This window comes from Erpetoichthys calabaricus, chromosome 3, assembly GCF_900747795.2.
Source record: "Erpetoichthys calabaricus chromosome 3, fErpCal1.3, whole genome shotgun sequence".
Taxonomy (NCBI): Eukaryota; Metazoa; Chordata; class Cladistia; order Polypteriformes; family Polypteridae; genus Erpetoichthys; species Erpetoichthys calabaricus.
Genome location: NC_041396.2, coordinates 6,657,719 through 6,671,199, shown reverse-complemented (window position 1 = coordinate 6,671,199; position 13,481 = coordinate 6,657,719). Strand labels below are relative to the sequence as shown.

Sequence of the window (13,481 nt, the reverse complement as noted above, 5' to 3'; positions counted from 1 at the left end):
ACTGCCTTCTTTGCTTCCTTGTTTGTATACCAATACGTTTCTTTATCTTCCACCCTCACAGATTGGTACCATGTCTTATTTGCCTCCTTCTTAGCCTTTATCATATCCTGCACACTTTGTGATTCTTCTTCCACCATTCCTCCACATTTTCTCTTTCTCTTTAAATCTGTTCATAAGGTTCTTGATCTTTACATCTCCACCACTTTATCCATGGTGTTGTTTGCTCTGGTTTTGCTCTCCTGCTGATTCTGATGTTCCAGTCCATTACCACCACTTTATGCTGCACAGTCACACTTTTATCATTTATAACCTTACAAATCTTCTACACTTTAGACAGTCTATTTGCTTTTCCAAAATCAGCTTTCACAAGTTGATTTACTTTGTTTTCAAAGAATGTGTTAACTATTACAAAATAAGATGCCATGGCAAAAGCTACTATCCGTTCCCCTTCCCTATTTCTCTCCCCTACTTTCCACACTCCATGTCTACTCTTCATCATCTCTCTACTGTTACCAACAAGCCCATTTAACCACCACCAACAATCACCTTTTCCACCTTTTGCACTGTGCTAAGGTCTTCATCCATTTGCTCCCAGAAAATATCCTTCTCCTCTTCCTCACAGCCCACTTGAGGAGTATATGCACAAATTACATAAACTACAGTCTCACCAAGGCCTCACCCTATCGTTCCTCCTATTCACAATAGCTCTTTTCTTCAATTTAATTCAATGTTATTATGGCATAACTGAGCAGTTTTGTTATTCTGCACTATACTTCAAAATTACAGTGCAAAGAAAAGATAATACAACACGGTTCAAAATTTAGGTGGGGTGCAATGCAGAAATAGTATATCTGTGTGTATAATTATCAGGACACACAGAGGATATGAGTTTCTCTTTGAAGAAGCCAACGTAAAATACAAAACTGTGAACTTCTGCAGTCAGTGATAGCAGCGATGATTTGTCCAATGCTGTAAAAATGACAGCTGAGACGTAAAATCGAGGTCCTGACTCTCTGTGCTCATAACAGATCCTTCATAAAGAGCAGGGAGTACCCCAATGTCCAGGCTAAATTGCCCACCATGGCCTAGTCAATCTGGTCCCCTAATCATCCCCTGTCTGTAATTGGCTAAGTATCTCTCACCACTTCACCACCTTACAGCTAATCTGTGATGTGCATACTGCTACAAAAATGGCTGCTGTTCTACCATCCAGGTTGATGCTACACATTGGTGGTAGTTGTAGCTCCCCACTCACTATGTAAAGTTGAACAATGAGGAAAGTGCTATGTAAATATAAAGAATTGTTCTTATTATTATTCCTCTTATTATTAGTAGTAGTATTTGTGGTTGATGAATTTCCTGGGTCTCCTTTTTTGAGTCCACCTGAAATGTAAATGTTTAAGTGAGATATCTTTGATTTATTTGTGTTTATTTTATTCCTTAGCAGAATGTTGGACATTTCTTTTTCAGAGTATATCATTTTAATGCATGACTTCTCTTACAGTAATGGCTCGAACGGTATGTTATGACAATTAAAGGTAAGGCACTGAGTGTGAGAGTACCATATGAGTCTGTCATTGTGTTTGCTCTGTCTGTGTTCCAATCATCTTTGGGTAACCTCCCTAGTGTGGCAACTAAAAGTTTGAGTTTTATTTTCAACAAAAAATGTTATCATGTGTAACAGAAACACGTGAATGCCAAACTGTTAACAGAATCACAGTAGAAGAGATAAGTCACATGTCCACTGAGGTACTGGTTCAGATTTAGTGCATGTCCTTTGTGCAAATTGTTTAGTAACAGTTGCCAACTCACATAGGCACTGTTCAAGCAAACGTCAAAAGATTTATTTTGTAATATTTTTTATGTTGCTTGTGCATGACAGTATCACCTTCGCCATTCAGTGTTTGGTTGAAAGACAATGGCAAAAGTACATGAAAAAAAGAATTTCAGCAAATGTGAAGTTGAAGCCTGGAAAAATTTACTATTTGTTGGCTTAAGCAGTGGTATAAACAGCAAAAGGAAGTTGATCAAGTGATAGCATAGCAGCACTGGAAAAAGTCCAGAGAAGAGCAACTAGGATGATTCCAGGACTACAAAGGATAAGGAAAGATTAAAAGAGCTGAGCCTTTTCAGTTGAAGCACAAGGAGATGAAAAGGAGACATGATTGAATTTTTTAAACTATGAAAGGGAATTAGTCAAGTGGATTGAGACTGTGACTTTAGAATGTGTTCATCAAAAACATGGGCACACAAGTTGGAAATTTGTTAAGGGTGAATTTTGCACAGACATTAAGAAGTTTTTCTTCACATGGCGAACCACAGATACATGGAATAAGTTACCAAACAGTGTGGTAGACAGTAGGACTTTAATCCTCACAGGAGGCGCAGTGGTAGTGCTGCTGTTTTGCAGTAAGAAAACTGTGGGTTCGCATCCCGGGTCCTCCCTGTGTGTAGAGTGCTTTGAGTAATGAGAAAAGCGCTATATAAATGTAAAGGATTATTATTATTATTAAGGACCTTCAAAACTTGACATGATGTTATTTTGGAAGAATTCAATGGATAGAACTGGTGAGCTTTATTGGGCTGAATGGCCTGTTCTCATCCAGATTATTCTAATATGATGCTCTGTTTCCTAGACAGCCTTCCATCATAACCCATAAGTGTTTTGTCAATACTTAAGTCACAATCGGGAACATACCTCTTCTGCATATTTTTGATGATCACCTCATACACATCCCACAGTATTTATAGTTTTGCTTCTGGATGATTAACTTCATCATAGTCGTCATGATTAGTGAAATGTAGGTATTTTGTAACGAGTGATAAACGATATTCAGTCTTAACTTCATCAGAGATGGGTATCAATTAGTTAGTGGACCAGCACCATCTATGGACTGGCTTTCCCACTATGAACTGCTGTATCAGGAGATTGAAAAACACTCACATGTCATCTGCAGAGACAGGCTGTCTGCGACTGTGACAAGCAAATGTTTTACTGTGACTTTTTTGACACTGCTCAGTATACTGATTCATTTCAGCAACTATTTTGTCCACCAAACTGTCATTGGCAAATCATAAATAGTCCTGATAATCATGATCTACAGGCATCTTGATAGTGGGGTTACTCATAAATGTACAACAAGAAAGTCAGCAGGATTGTCTGCAGTTGTAAGAAGAATACTGCAAACATGAATACCACCAAAACAAGGCAGGACGGGATCTACCAGACAGGTGTTAGTTTCACTATCCATGTCGATGTTTGGTGATCAATTCACATCATCGTCACTACTGCACAATTCTAGCAATGATTCAGTTTCAGTTTGTTCTAAAATATGCTGTAGGGCTTTTCATTTGCCATTGTGTTTTTGGATGAAGGCTCTGCTCCAGTCATGAATATTGAAAAATTACAAAAGAGTTACCATGAAGTGGTAGAACGTATAGAAAAATTATTTTTTGCACCATGATGTTATTTCATCCACTAGATGGCAGCAGAATACTGTCCCTTGAGTTCTTAGGGCTTAACAATGTAAAGTGGATCATTACATGTTACCCTGAGTCTGACACGGGCTTAACTGTTGTAATGAAAATCCCAACAAGCATAAAGAGTTGGGGCACCTGCAGGCAAACCACATATAAATAAAAAACTAACATGAAGTATAAATACATTAAGAAGGGGAAAAAACGCCTTCAAAGACATGAGTGTCAAGAGTGACTGATCCAATATGGCGACACTTACGATTAAGTACAGGCCAGGCAAGAAGTGGCAGGTCCTGGTGGACAGACACCAGAAGTGATGTTAGAGGTGGTAGGGTTGTCAATCATTTATTCTGTAGAGGGAGGAAGAAAAGAGATGCAAGTAAACAGCATCAAACTTCAGATCGGTGAGGAATTACCACCACCAGAGCATTGAAGCTGTCTACAAGGCATATGTGTGTGACACCATACACCATAGTTACATAAAATTCTGAGCCCAAGTCATTCTCAGAGTTAACATCAACTTTAGTTCTTTTTAGTTTGTTGTTTCATGTTTCACAAATTCTTTGCTTTGTCTCTGTTAGTCATTGGTTCACACTTCAAATTTTTTTTCTGCTTTTCTTACTTCAAGATGTTGTAGGCAGTACATTTCACTCTAAAAATGAAACAACTGTTTTCTGATGAGAATTGAGGGTCTTACATTATCTTAAGAAGGTAATCGGACTTCTTCACTTTCTTCAAAATGTATTGTTTTGTAGATTTAATTTTAAAATGGATAAATTTACCATTTTGCCCGTCAGTCTACACTCAATTATCAATAATAGATAGATAGATAGATAGATAGATAGATAGATAGATAGATAGATAGATAGATAGATAGATAGATAGATAGATAGATAGATAGATAGATAGATAGATAGATAGATAGATAGATAGATAGATAGATAGATAGATAGATAGATAGATAGATAGATAGATAGATACTTTATTAATCCCAATGGGAAATTCACATTCTTCAGCAGCAGCATACTGATACAATAAATAATATTAAATTAAAGAATGATAATAATGCAGGTGAAAAACAGACAATAACTATGTATAATGTTAAATGTTAACGTTTACCCCCCCGGGTGGAATTAAAGAGTCGCATAGTTTGGGGGAGGAACGATCTCCTCAATCTGTCAGTGGAGCAGGACAGTGACAGCAGTCTGTCGCTGAAGCTGCTCTTCTGTCTGGAGATAACACTGTTTAGTGGATGCAGTGGATTCTCCATAATTGATAGGAGCCTGCTGAGCGCCCTTCGCTCTGCCACAGATGTTAAACTGTCCAGCTCCATGCCAACAATAGAGCCTGCCTTCCTCAAAAGTTTGTCCAGGCGTGAGGCGTCTTTCCTCTTAATGATGCCTCCGCAGCACACCACTGCGTAGAAGAGGGCGCTCGCCACAACTGTTTGATAGAACATCTGCAGCATCTTATTGCATGACAAAACATTATTAATGACAAAACACAAGCATGTTTTCAGAAAGGTTTGAAAATATATTCAAAATCAAAAGCTGAAATTTCTCATTCATAGATGAGGTACTACAAGCTTGCAACAGCTGGATTTTGCCAGTTTATCCCATTGATCCTGATAGATCCCCTCAAGCTTTGTTAGACTGGATGGAAAGTGTCTGTAAACTTCTATCTTCTATGTTCTGCGAGATTTTATTCTGTGCTTTTGATGGATCATTCTCAAGGACAGTCAGAGATTTCTCCTGAAGCCACTCCATCTTTATTTTGGCTGTACACTTCAGTCATTGTAATGCTAAAAGGTGAACCGTAACCCCAGTCTGAGGTGGCATGCATTCAGGATCAGGTTTTCTTCAAGGACCTTTCTGTATTTTTCTGCATTAATCTTTACCTCAGTTCTAACCTGTCTCCCTGTCCTTGTCTTTGAGAAACATCCCCATAGCATGATGCTACTACTACCATATTTCACCTTAGGGATGGTATTAGGGAGAATCAAAGAATTACATTTTTGTCTCATCATACAAGAGAATCTTTTTCCTAAAGCTCTAAGGGTCCTTTAAACCAGTGGTCCCCAACCTTTTTGACAGCAAGGACCACTTTATTAGATGCAAATTTTTCCACGGACCGGTCTGGGGGATGGTTCTGGGGCGTGGGTAGTTTTATATACAATTTACATAACATTTCTATTATTATTAAGTTATTAAGCAGTTCACATACGTTTGAAACCAGAGATTTTTCTTCATTTTTTATAACAAAGACATATGCTTTGCAGTTGCCATTCCAACAGATTGCACATCACAAACATTAACACTGTTATCGTTTTTTTCGTGTCTGCCGTTTCTATAGGAGGGTGACAATGAGTTAAATTCCAATGGATGTTTTTCAAATGTTGACAAGCAATAAGCAAAAGGAATCAATGAAAACCACAGAAAACAAAAACAGGAAAAAAAAAAAAACAGTACGAGGAAAGTTCGAAGAAAGAATTTTTTTTTACAATGTTTCTGTTTGGGGATCGTTGTGTAAATGTGTACAACTGAGCTGCGACCACAGATCTAACTGCACTGTGGATGATTCATTCAAGCATTTCAAGGTCACTTCGTTGTAATGAAAGCATCTGCTGAATGTACTTCGTAGTAACGAGATTTCTATAGACTCGTGTCATATGGGGAAACTGTCAGGACCATAAAAATACTTTGTTGTAATACTCTCTCACCTCGGTCTCTCTCCTCTCTCTGTGCCGCTGCAAAGCCCCACCCGCCACGTGTTCTGAAAAGTCTGAGTGAGTCTCCGTTGCCGGCAGTTCTCTCGCGGCCCGGCTGTCAGACGGCTGCGGCCCGGTAGTGTGTCGCAGACCGGGGGTTGGGGACCCCTGCTTTAAACTGTTGCATGCCTTCTACTTCTATCAAGCCTCTCTACCATAAATGCCTGATTGATGAAGTGCTGACAAGATGGTCGTCCTTCTGACAGGTTCTCATATCTTAGCAGACGACAATTGGGTTTTTTGTTGCCTTTCTGTCTAATTTCCTTCATGCCTGGTAACTCCATGTGGCTGAACGGCCAGCTTTCGGATGAGTCATGGTGGTTCCAAACTACTTCTATTTCACATTTCATGAGGTCACTTTGATCACTCCATACCTTTAGAAATGGTCTGATAACTTTGGCCTGATTCAGGCTTCACAACAATTTGTTTTTGGAGGTCCTCAGAGAGCTCCTTGAAATTCATGGCTTTGTGGTTGTCCTCACATGCAGTGTGAATTGTGGGACCTTCTATACACGGGGACACATGTGTGTTTTTCAAAATGATGTCCAATCTAGTCAGTTTGTCACAGATGGACTCCAATCAAGTTCTTGGCACAGTTCAAGGATCATTAAACAACAACAACAATAACAACAACATTTATTTAAATAGCACATTTTCATACAAATGATGTAACTCAAAGTGCTTCACAGGATGAAGAAAGAGCAAAAAGACAAAATGCAGAAATAAAATTAAGCAATACTAATTGCCATAGAATAAAAATAAGGTCTGATGGCCCAGGAGGACAGAACAAGCAAAACAAAAAAACTCCAAACAGCTGGAGAAAAAAAAAATTAAATCTGCAGGGGTTCCAGGCCACAAGACCACCCAGCCCCCTCTAGGCATTCTACCTAACATAAATGATTTCAATCAGTCCCCATGGTTTTCAGGCTTCATGTGGAAGAATTTGACAATGATGGTCATGTGAACATCTGGCCTTCAAACCATCAATGTAGGGACATCACGGTGCTTTGATCAGGTGGTGGTGGTGCAGATCGCCACCACAGAAAACCAGAAAAAGAACAGCAGAGAAAGTAGGAGTGGGTACGGATTGTGGAGATATGAAAAAAATGATTATTTAATGCATATACAGAATATCAGGGTTACACTAAAATGAAGATGTGATAAAGCCATGTTAAAATAATGAGTTTTCAGCAGTTTTTTAAAGTGCTCCACCATATTAGCCTGGCAAATTTCTATTGGTCAGCAATTCCAGATTTTAGGCACATAACAGCAGAAGGCCACCTTACCACTTCTTTTAAGTTTAGCTCTAGGAATTATAAGCAGACACTTATTTGAAGATCTAAGGTTACGATTTGGAGTATAAGGTGAAAGTCATTCTGAAATAGAGTATGGAGCAGATTATTGAAGGCTTTGTAAACCATAAGCAGTATTTGAAAGTCATATTCTAAATGGCACAGGTCACCAATGTAGTGATATCAGAACTGTAGAGATGTGCTCAGATTTTCTTATTCTAGTTAAGATTCTAGCAGCTGCATTCTGCACTCGTTATAATCCATTGATGTCTTTTTTGGGTGGTCCTGAGAGGAGTGCATTACAGTAATCTAGCCGACTGAAAACAAAAGCATGAACTAATTTCTCAGCATCTTGCAAAGTTATTATGGATCTAACTAAAGCAAACAGGATGAACCTGACCACGATGTGGAGTGACACAGCAAACTGTCTGAGTACTTCTAGGAATATATGAGAGATTTCAGTTTTAGATTTTTAACAATTTACAAACTGCTCTGAAAAATATGTTCTTATGTTGTCATTTTGGGTTATTGAGTGTAGACTGATGGACAAAAATTGACCATTTTTCCTTTGAAAATGAAATCTACAACACCATACAATGGGTGGATAGTGAAGGTGACTGAATACTTTCTCAATCCAGCACATTTCACATGGAGTTGGAGCAACTTAGCAATGAGCTAAACAAATGGGTTTGATGGATTAAGTGGTTTCCTCTTTTTTGTGAAATTTCTTATGCGTCTAATGTTCTCTACAAATCCTATTTTATGTGAATCGTTTCACTCATGTCTATTTAAGTTTGTTAAAAATCTCTTGTGTGTTGTAACCCATCTTGACTCCTTAGTCTCATCCCCTGTGTTGACAACTGGCCTTCTTGTCCATTTGTAATCCTGCAGTCCTTTGACTGAATGTTTAATTGTTACATTTTCTGTAATCTGCTCATTCATCTTTGTTTCTCCTTTATCCTCAGATGAAGAGACATCAAGCATCCACTGAAGACCTTAATCACTAAAAACACTGTGTAGTCAATTAATAAAGTAGTCATGCATACCTATTCCTTGTGTCTTCAATTGTTAATCCAGATTCATACATAGATTTTTGCCATGATGGCTCTCTTTGATTCTTTTGATTGCAGACAATTTCCTTTGAAGAGTCAAGTTTGATGACTGTTATAGAACTACTACAAGTACCCTGTGTTTATGTACCTTAGTGAGATATCCAGTCCCCTTTATTGATGATTCATTTGGTATTTATTCATTGATTTTCCACTGCTTATCTGAAGTGAAGTGAGGTCTATACTTTAATGTCCCAGCCACACTTGCCAACACATACAGTGGGATTCCAAGGTTTTCCCAGGTGACCTGGGAGATATAATCCTCCCAACAAGCCCTGGGTCTTCCCTGAGGTCTCCTCCCAGCTGGCCGTACCTTTAAAACCTCCACAGGGAGGCATCTAGGAGTCATCCATATCAGATGCCCAAACCACCTCAATTGGCTCCTCTTGATGTGAAGCGTCAGTGGGTCTATTCCGAACCTCTCCTGAATGTCTGTGCTTCTTACCCTACCTGTAAAGGAGAGCCCAAGCACAGTGCAGAGAAAGCTCATTTTGATCACTATTACTCGTGGTCTCATTCTTGTGGTCATTACCAGAAGCTCATAACAATAGGTGAGGGCAGAGATGTAGATTGACTGGTAAATCAAGAGCTTCACCTTCTGGTTCAGCTTCTGCTTTATCACTATGGTAACTGCACCCGTCTTCCTGGTCTGTTTGTTGATCACACCATTTCTTTTCTCCTCACTCATGAACAAGACTCCAAGTACTTAAACTCCTCCACTTGAGACAGTAACTTAAATTCCACTCAGAGAGGGCAGCCTACCATTTTCCAACTGAGGACCATGGCTGCAGATGTGGAGGTGCTGGTACTCATCCTTGGCGATTAACACTTGGTCACGAATCGTCGCAATGTATGCTGAAGTTCACAGTTCTATGAAGACAAGAAGATAACATTGTCTACAAAAAGCATTGATGCCATTCTAAGGCCACCAAACTGGACACCCTTCACTTCCTGGCTGCACCTGTCGACAATTATCACAAACTATAAAGAAGCCGCCTTTACTTATTAATTAATCAAGTTGGAAACCTAAAAAATAGTCTCTCTATTATAAACGGAGATCCTGAGATGAGACTTTCTCTGAGATAATTTCAGGTCCCGTGAGATGAGACTTTTTGCCAAGAGATTTTGAGAAGTCCCACCCTCCTCTCAAACATTTACAACCACGCCCACGGCCCACTCACTTCTCATTCATGTGAATGCTATTGTCAGACCCAGTCCCTGTGCTCTCAGCTTCAAGCGGGGTCGGAAATAAAAGACAAAGAGTAGTAGACAAAGTAGAACATCTTAAAGAGGTTCAAAAACATTGGCGTGATACACATGCAGAGCAGGTTAGAGATTATGAAAGTACTAAAATTGGAAAGTCTCAAAAAACGTATAGTAAAGATCATATTAGTGCTAACAAATGGAAATTATTACTCAGTGAAAAGAGATCGAATATATGAAGATAGGTGATATGACAGAAGTATGTAGATATTATTCGGCTTTAAACTTTAAGTCGGAGACTTGTAGAATGTCTAATTTATGTTGCCATCAGGGAAAAGTAGTGTTTTTTCCCAATGAAGAGGCGTATCTGCGAGAATTAAAAGATTTGTTGTTTGATGAAAGTGAAATCCATATACGCGAGCAGCAGAGACGTAAAGTGGCTGGCGCATGGCGAATGCCCAGGGGTTGGTGAGCAAAGCGAGCCAAGGGGCAGATCCCCCTTGTAAAATAAATCAAAATGGTGTGAAATAAATAAGTTACTATGAGCTAGGTGTCTGAAGCACTGAAAAATTGAAGATCAGGAATGCAACAGGCCTGGCTGGAGTTGCAGCCAGATGTCCTAAGCAGTAGCTGAAACGAAAACCAAAAACAGAACAGGTGGCACTCCTTGTTCTTTGCTCTTAATAATGGTGGAGTTTTCCCCCATGGAGGTCCCAAAACATGATGATATGCACAGTATGCAGTACCGGCACCTCCACTAATTTCAATACAGAATACCAGCAACTTTCCGCAGTGTACCTTCAACATAGAATACCAGCACCATCACCCCAAGCTTTGACTGAATGTTGATGTATCCCGGCACTTGAAACTTCACTGGTGAATAACCCTCACCACTCCACTATTTGATCGGATTATCACCATATTGCCCTAAGCACAGTACCAACAGTAACTTGTTTTCACTTCCAGCACTGGATATACTTGGATTAGGTCTCACTAGGCCCTATCATCATGTCCCCTTGGGTTTTCCTACCAGTGCCATGCCAATGATGCGCAGCTTTACTTGCCATTCCCTCCAGAGGGCCACAAGGTATTAACTAAAACCTGTGCATGTCTCACTGATATTGCAACATGGATGAAGGAACACCATCTCCAGCTCAACCTGGTAAAGACAGGCATTCTTGTTATCACAGCTCTTCTGTCTATTCAGCACCAAATCTCTGTTCAGCTTGGCTAACGATTGCTAACAACAACCAAGACTGTAAAAAAATGTGGGAAGGTGAAATAGGTACCATGTTGCTATGATTTCTTTGGTCTTACGGATTCACTCCATACAATATTCACAAGATCAGACTATGTCTGATAAAGTGTGCAGAACAACTCCAGGTCCTTACTTTAGTCTTGTCACATCTAGACTACTGCAACTCTCTGCTGGAAGGAGTACCAGCATGTGTCACAGAGCCACTGCAGATGACTTAAAATGCAACAGCATGTTTGGTGTTCAAGCAGTAGAGGCGAGGACATGTTACTTCTCTTTTCAGAACGCAACACTGGTTTCATGTAGCAGTACGTATTAAGTTCAAATCCTTACTGCTTGCCTACAGAGTAGTTAATGGGTCAACACCTGTATATATGGACAAGCTTCTGAGGTCCTATGCTCCTTCTCAAACCACTTATGACTGCTGATCTGCTGATGAATATTCTCATCAGACTTGTCAACACCTCTGAGTGAGTGGCATCAAATCTAAGTCCAGACTTATTTGTGTGTATCTCCTAGCTGATGGAATGAGCGACCCACCTCCATTTGAACTTCTGACTCCCTCAATGTGTTTAGGAAGTGTTTTAGGACCCTTGGTCAGTGAAGTTCTGTCCAATTTATATTAGCTGTTAGGTTTGTGGTAGAAATTTCACATCTCTCTATTATAATAAAAAAATCCTGCGATGAGACAAGACATTTTGGAAGATTTTTTCAAGTCCTGTGAGTTGAGACCTTGGCCATTAGATTTTTTCAAGTCATGCCCTCATCTCAACCATTTTTAACTACTCACACAGTAATCTCACAAAGTAGAATATCGTAAAGAGGTTCAAAAATGTTGACACGATACACATGCAGAGCAGGTTAGAGATTATGAAAGCAGTAAAAATCAAAAGGCTCAAAAAACTGAGAGTAAAGATCACATTAGCACTAACAAATGGAAATTATTACTCGATGAAGTAACAGAACAGCGAAAAGAGATACAGTGGAACTTTGGTTCACGAACACGTAAAAACCAGTTTACGACCAAAAAGTTCGCCAAACTTTTGCCTCAGTTCACAACCACACACTCGGTATACGAATAAGCCAGTTTTCCTTTCGGTTTGTACATGTTCAGTCTCTCCTGTGCATTTCCTGTGCAGCAAGCAAGAGAGAGAGAGAGAGAGCGCGACACACAAATGAAACAGAGACACACACACACACAGGCACATGAGAGAGAGAGACGCACACACACAGGCAGGGAGAGAGAGAGAGAGCTGGACGCATAAGGTAGGAAGGCAGTTAAAGAATGCACTGGGCTTCATTTTGTTTTCACTTCTGGTTACAGCGATCGGCTCATAGCGTGCATTGTTGCAATGTTACTTTTCTTGGTGGTTTATTAAATTACGGTTTTCAAATGTTCATTTTTTTCCCTGTGCTTAAAACTCATTAAAAAAAAGTGTTTTTAGCCAGCAGTTGGTAGTGCTATAGCGCAAACTATTGCAATGTTAGTTTTCTTTGTTGTTCAAGGTTTTCTCAGTGTTATTCAATGTTTTCAAATTTAGTTTATTATTACGCTGTGCATTCTATGGTTTAATTAACTATATTTATGCTTAAAAACTTAAAAAATATATATATTTACATACAGTTCTTATGGTCTGGAACGGATTAATTGTATTTACATACAATCCTATGGGGGAAATTGCTTCAGTTCACAACCAAATCGGTTTACAACCAAAGTTTTGGAATGAAGGTGATATGACAGAAATATATAGATATTGTTCGGCTTTAAAGTTTAAGTCGGATACTTGTAGATTGTCTAATTTGTGTTACCATCAGGGAAAAGTAGTGTTTCTTCCCAATGAGGAAGCATATCTGTGAAAATTAAAAGATTTGCTGTTTGGTGAAAGTGAAATCCACAAACACTACAGGCAAAATATCCAAATCTACAATAATCAGTTCACGTTCTCATCATTCAATGCTCAAAATGTAGATATACACGATTCAGAACCATACGCTATGAGAATCTGTGGTCCTGCAACAATTAAAGCTACTACAAGTTTAATTTCAAAGAAACCACAATTTGGTCAGGTTTATATTTATGATCACGTAGAAGTGATGCAAAATAGAATTGAAAGAGTTAAACGATCAGACGTATTAGAAATTCTACAGCCAATAATGGATACAAATCCATATGTCCAAAAGTACTGAACTTTACACAAAATTTATCTGCAAAACCCTCACATGCATTTATTGGTTACTTTGCAAAATAAATTATTACCTCCTGATGATGTAAATTGTTTCGTCTGTGCTGAAATTCCAAACAGAGAAACCTCATTTTAAAGATTCAGTATGTTGGGACTCAAAAGAAAAAAGTGTTTAAAGAAATTTTCTAAAGCTTT

General features: G+C 39.0%; 1 long non-coding RNA gene across 2 annotated transcripts in view; it reads left to right on the top strand.

The window, feature by feature from the left end:
- Positions 1–8,585, top strand: part of LOC114647723 (uncharacterized) — a 52,188-nt gene extending 43,603 nt beyond the window's left edge. For both annotated transcript variants that reach the window (XR_007934571.1, XR_007934570.1), the window contains one exon: positions 8,502–8,585. This is a non-coding gene — a long non-coding RNA (uncharacterized LOC114647723). The remainder of the gene's footprint in view (positions 1–8,501) is intronic.
- Positions 8,586–13,481: the final 4,896 nt, after the last annotated feature.